The sequence below is a fragment of the Prinia subflava genome, chromosome 4, assembly GCF_021018805.1.
Source record: "Prinia subflava isolate CZ2003 ecotype Zambia chromosome 4, Cam_Psub_1.2, whole genome shotgun sequence".
Lineage (NCBI taxonomy): Eukaryota > Metazoa > Chordata > Aves > Passeriformes > Cisticolidae > Prinia > Prinia subflava.
The window spans coordinates 46,084,821-46,091,756 of NC_086250.1; positions in this window are offsets into that span (position 1 = coordinate 46,084,821).

Genomic DNA, 6,936 nt, shown 5'->3' on the forward strand with positions numbered 1-6,936 from the left:
AAATGGATACTTGAAGAAGCAAATTGATGGTTTTAATGTGAAAGACGTAAAATACAATTTCATTTGGATTTACGACTGTGATATCGTTATGGTGATTTATATGTTTAAAAGCTGTGAAATTAGTCATCTCAAATGAAACTGTGGCTGAGCTCATGTTTCTGTAGCAAGTCTCAGGTAAGTTTCAGTGTCTAACACATTTTTAAGTAAAAATGTAATTGAGATTTTTATTGCTTCTAATTGATGTTCATAAATGAAATGTAGTTTTGTGCTCATTATCTGTATTTTTCTTCCTTGCAGGATTTCCTACCCCAGTAAGTCTCAGAGCCGTGGATTATTGGTTCCTCTTTCACTACAGTGAGGGGGAGGAAATAAAAGAGTATAAGGCAGCATCAGTCCAGGTTTTGCTTCTTTGTCAAGTCCCTGCTGAAGGTCTGAGCTGTGATTCAGGTCAAAGCAGATGTCCTCTGAGCCAACCAAACCTTGAACATGTGCTTTCCTCACAGTGGGAAAACGCAGTGTTTCTGTACCAGGTGGGAAGTTGAGCTCATTGGGAGAGTGCCCGCACTTCTTCAGGGACTACAGAGATAACTGAACCTCAGAGAGGGGCTGCTGTGCTGCTAGGGAGGGGTGGGTGCCTTTCTACAGATGTTGGTTGGGGCTCTGGCTTGTGAAAAGAGAGCCTGCTGTACTCATCCTTATCTGGCGGCAGCAGAACGTTCACCATTTCCTGCAAACAGCCTGTCAGTCTGCTGGAGCCAGCCCTGGGGAGGTTAATTCATGCTCTGACAGCATTCACAGTCTGTCATTGGGCACTGAGGCAACATAGGGCTGTCACTCCATGCCATGGCTTAACCCCAGCCAGCAGCTAAGTACCATGAAGGTGCTCGCTCACTCTCTCAGCTCCCTGCAGGATGGGAGAGATAACGGGGAAAAAAGAAAGGGTAAAACCTGTGGGTTGAGATAAGAACAGTATAATATTTGAAATAAAATATAAAATTAAGAATAATTGTATTAAAAATGGAAATTAAAAAAAAAATGAAATAAACCCCTAGAAAGGCAGGTGATGTGTAATCCAGCTGCTCACCACCTGCTGACTGATGCCCAGCCCATCACTGAGCACTGATCTGCAGCTCCTGGCCAGCTTCCCCCGTTTATAAACTGGACATGATGCTCTGTGGTATGACATATCCCTTTGGCCAGTTTGGGTCAGCTGTCCTGGCCATGCCCCCTCCCAGCTTCTTGTGCAGCTCCTCCCTAGCTGAGCATATGAACCTGGAAACTCCTTGAGTTGGGGTAAGCACTGCTCCACAACAATTAAAACATCACTGAGTTTTCAACATTATTCTCATGATGAATCCAAAAACCCACAGCACTATACCAGCTACTGAGAGGGAAATTAACTCTTAGTCCAGCCAAAAAAAAGGACACTGTGTAACTACCTTCAAGCTAGAGCCAGCTTTACACGGTACAGGATTTCTCACCACATAAAACACTGAATAAAGGAATTTGATGTAAGATTAATAACAGCTGCTGCTATGTATAGGATCTAAAGGGCTTTATATATTTTGCTTGCTGTGAAACTTTCCCTCTCATGTCTTTATTGTCTCCAATCAGTAGCTATTCTTGTCATTGAGAGCTTCCAAAGCCTGGCTTCAGAGTCTACTGACTCGGAACGAAGGTCAGACTGCTGGTATTTGTGATCTATAATGTGCTCACCCAAGCACACATGGCTGAAAAAGATCCACTGGTGGTGTTTGCTGCCACTCCAGGGAGGAGCTATAGCAGTGACAAGTTTGTTTTCAGGCCCGAGGGGCTGTCAGGGGTCAAACGTGTCTGACTGCAACCAGTCTGTACAATTCATGGGGGAGCACAGAGCTCTTACAGCTGATGCGCACCTCGGGAGGGTGTTTTGCAGCACCGAGACTTGTGCCTTTGATGTACTTGGACTAAGGCAGGCACCTGGTGAATGAGTTTTCCTACTTTCCTACAAATTTTGTAGAGAGATAGAGGTGTCTTTCAAAATCTTAAGGAAAAAAAAGGATTGTATCTATACAAATGAAATATCTGAGCAAAATCCCTTCTAGAATTTTCAAAGATCTTCATCTCGTCACTGGCTTTACAGGAAACTTGAGGCACAATTTTGAAGGTCTGTTGTGCTCAACTCCTTCATTTTAGACTTTAGTCTTTCTAACTAGTCCCTGTCTGAGAACTAAAAGCAATTTACATTTGGAAACAGCTGAGATCTATATTAGGGAACCTAGGTATTTATAAGATATGAGGGATTTATTTTATAGATATATATATATATATATTTAAATCTGAAATATCTGTCTAGAACATCCCCTGGCTATATTCAGAAGATGAGCATACATATACTTAGTTACTTTCTTCTTCTTCATATCAAATACCACTTAATTGTGGTGCACCTCACGGTGGATACATAGATAGTCGGGTGAGATGATTTCTTTCAGGAGACTGTGGTGTCCGGGCTGACCACCACTTGCTGAGGACTTAGAAACTGCAACACGTGGCCCCACCAGCCTTGAGGATCATTTATGGCTCTGAAGCCAGTGGTTGCTTTGATACCTATCCCTTCACTATCTGGTTTTGCAGTGCCACTGCTGCTGCCTCATTCCTTTAATTCAGAAAATCACGTGTACTTCCAACGTTTACTGTAATGCCCAAATATCTGTTAACATTTTGAAAGTAACACTGAAAAAAGGAAGAAGAAACTTGCTTGAATGTGTACAACCAACACTCCCCTATTCTGCTCATCTCAAATTGTATATTCTCAGCAAAATTTAGAGGATATTATGCCACACATAAGCTGTTGTGCACATAACTTCCCAGTCTCAAAAGCATGGCTGCAGTACTTGAGCAGCAAACCAGACACCCCTGATGGAGGATGTGATTAAACACTCACACTATTATCCTGATTAATATGCAAATAAGCAACGCTAAACTGTTTATGAGATTCAAACAGTAATCACTGACCCACTTCAACAAATGAGGAATGCAGTCATGCTCCACGTAAGAATAGTGAATACATTTCTTTTTGCCATTCATTTGAGCAGAAGGCTCTTGAATTTAATGTTTTATGTTCAGAATATAAATGAGTTTCCTCTTGTCTGAAGCTTTATCTAAGATTGAAGAGAATGTCACACTGTTTTGTTCATACACTGCCCTTCTGTATTAAAGATGCATTTGAAATTTAAAGATACATCTGAAATAATGGGAAAAAACCTGCAGACCCTGCATGGTTAATCTTTTGCATATGTTTAATCAACAACAGAATAAAAATAAAGTGCACGTCTTTAGTGTCACTTCTACAGCATGATCCAGTAGCACCACCTGCTGTTTACAGGGAGCACTGCTGCTTTAGTTATATACACCACATACTATTTTTATTTAGAGATGTCCATACAGACCATAAGCATCTCTACGGCTTAACCTGTTTGAATGGCTATGGAAAAGGCTTCTAAATTGCTTTAGTGCTCTCAGAAACGTCAGTCCTTTACAGGAAAGGCAGGTATTTAAACAGTGATAGACTTTTGCAATGTACCCCATAATATTTAGCAATGCCAAGAGATGTATTTACTGGAAAATGTCTGTTTAGATGCCTTACTCTTACTGTTTTCTTTGTGGAAAAGATTTTGGCTGAAACTCATATCTTGGCAGCAGTAATGGTAAATTAGAAATCCATTACACTGGTTCCAGTACAGGAGAAAATAAAGCAATGATTTTTTGTAAGTGGGAATAAAATTCTAAAGCACTTACAGAGATCCACTTGAGATTGCAGAAATTTAAATTAGCTCATGTTAGTAAGTTAGAAAATTGTGTCATAAATGAACAAAGGATAATGTATTTTTTTTGTCTAAATCTAAGCTCATTTTCAAGTAAGTAATGAGCATATAACTTGCTCTTTTCCCTTTCTCTGTTTCTTTCCCCTCTTGCCTTGGTGCTGGCAATTCGTGACTTCAGTGCATTGTAGGAGAAGGGAATACAGGTGACCCTGACAAGTAACAGCTGTGTTAATTCCCCAAGACAGCCTCGCCCCTGATGAGTCACAGCTATAGCCAATAAAGACAAGTGTGATAAAAGGGAGTGGGCTAGCTGTTAAGAGAAAATCATCATGGAGGGGGAAGTCTTTAGAGTCATGAATGAGAGGCTCATGAAGAAGAAGGAGGGTCCTGAGGAGGGAGAATCACTGCTATGAGGTCAGTCTGGGTCTGCAGTTAGAGCCTGTTGTTGGAACCTGCAGTCACAGTCTAGCTGGGTGAAAGCTGCATTCAGAGTCTGCAAACTGATAGCTACAGTCAGAGGCTGCAAGGGAAACCTACAGCAGGAGCTGCTGCAGCCAGAGTCAGTGAATGGTTGGAGTCAGAATGGCTGAGCTGTAAAGAGGAATAAACCAGGACCCTTTTCATGCTGTGTGCAACAAGAAGTCTGCATCTCAGCTCATTTCTACTCTCTAACAAGAGGGGTGCTGCAACATGCATTACTTGGTTTTCTCTGCAGCTTTGAGCTGTGCTGGCACGGGGAATGCAATGAGGGGGACAGCAACTGCAGCTGGTGCTGCGTTGGTGCAGAGATGCCCCACAGAGGAACACTTTTCCCAGTGCCAATGCTAAAGCCCACTCCTTCCTCCCATTTCCCTGAGCAACTCACAAGGCCCCAGTGTGCAGGTGCTGCTTCTGCTCTAGCCTTGCAGCACAGCAAGAGGTTTCCTGCTTGTGGAATTTATGGAAAGGAACCAAGTCATTCACCTATGTCTTATACCTGTTCTCAAGGCTGGATGTGGAATTTGTCTGGTTCTGCCTGGGTGGTTAAATAATTCATTCTGCTGCTCACAGTGTCTCCTGGGTTGCCCAGAAAGGAGGTGAGTCTTTTGTGTGCCTATTAATGTGTAGCTACAGTCTCTCACAAACACAGGCTCTGGATCTCATTGCCCTACTGTCATTATGAGTAAGACTTTAAAAAGTCTAAGAGGAAAGGAATTTCAGCACTTTTTCAGTGGGTTTAGAAATAACACATTCTGCAAAGAAGTCTCTTACCATTGCCATTGACATAATTAAGTAATTATGGTTGTAGGAGTCCTCGGAGTGCAGACAGCCCTGCCAGCACGAGCCCTGGCCTGTGATGTGATGGGGTCCCTGGGTGTTAGACCATCTCTGTGACAGGGAAAGGCTGGGCTAGGCTGTCCTAGTGCTTTGCTGAGGCAGCACTGGATACAGGCTGAAGTGCAGGATGTGGATTTGCATGTATGACATTAACCTGAAGTTCAGTGGCACTATCCAGGGAGAGGAAGCATTGAGTGGTGCATAAGTCAAACAGGAACAAAGTGTGTGTTGTGGTTAAACCTCAGTCAGAAACTAAGCAAGCCTCATGCTGCCACTTGCACATTCTTCCTGGTGGGATGGGGAGAGAGAATCAGAAGAGTAAAAGGGAGGGAATTTGTGAGTTGACTACAAAGACAATTTAAAAGGGAAAGCAAAAGCTAACACATACAAGCAAATCAAAAAAATGGAATTCACCCACCACTTCTTGCAGGCAGGCAGAGAGAGTTTAAGTGGCAAGTGGTTTAAGTGGAATAATTACAAATGCACTGAGGGAAAAAGAGAGAAAAAAGATCAAAAACATTGAATGAGACATCTAGACAGACTTCTAAGGAATGGCTGTGATGCATGCAAGAGTGCAGTCAGTATTTGCACCACTGATGCAAGAAAGCACAAAAGAGAAACTCTGGACAGTTGTTAGTCTGAAAGGAATAAAAAGTCCCCTGTAGCTGTCCCTGCATTCAGAATGAGAGAGAAATTTCACTGAATGAGAGTGATAAATTCAGAAGACAGAAAATCATGGGAAATGGGCACCAGTTTATTCCAGATGGAATGCCACTGCTTGTAGGTAAATCTAATAAAACTGCTGGAATTTAAATAAAGGAGAAAGTAAATGCCAAATTTCTGCAGTGGACGAGAAATAATGCTGAACAATTCAAGAGGTGACTTTAAAAAACACAGATGGCAATTAAATATGTATGAAGTAATTAGTTACATCTGTGGAAGTGGAAAGTCAAAAGTTTTTTTAAAAATTGATGCAAATGAAAAGTTATTGAAAAGGTAAATGTGTGCATTTGAGTTGAATCAAGGTAAGCCCAATACATTACAAAAGGAATAATGATGATTCAGTGCACTTCTTGGATGCAGGGCTGCAATTGTACCAAAGCAGTTTCCACTGGATTTAGGAAGTAATAAAATGCCCATAAAGCTTAGTGAAATAAAATTGTGTGTGTGCAGGGCTGCACTTTATGATTAGGAAACACTGAAATTGCACTGCACATGTAGCATCTAATTCAGAGGGGTTTGTTAATTCTCAACATGCTGTTTCTCCTTTAAATATTTAGCCCACATAATTCAGGGTTAGGGTATAACTGAAGCAAAGGACCCAGGCATATCTTCCTGTCAGCAGCAACAGCCAACTATAATGCTAAATATTTTTAAATTAATACATCCACCCTTGCCCTATTGGTCCAAAACATGGGGAAATTTCAGACATAGTGAGATGCTTGTAGAGTTACTGAGTTTTTCTGTTATAATCTGGGACTGAGATGAAGTTCATTTCCCCAGACAGCCCTCACGATGCTGTGCTGTGCACTGGTAGCTGGAGAGGTGCAGATAACGCAGCGGTGTTTTGGCTGCAGCTGAGCACAGCTGGCATCTGCGCAGTCTCCCCAAACTCCCGGCCAGCGGTGGGCAAGATCCCAGGAGTGGACACAACCAGGACAACTGACCCAAGTAGTCCAAAAGGATATTCCATTCCATAAGGTGTCAGCTCACATATAAAAGCTAAGGGAAGGAAGAGGAAGGAGGAAATTGGTTATTTACAATATTTGCCTTTTGGAGCTACCACCATGCATGCTGAAGTGCTGCTTCCCGGGAA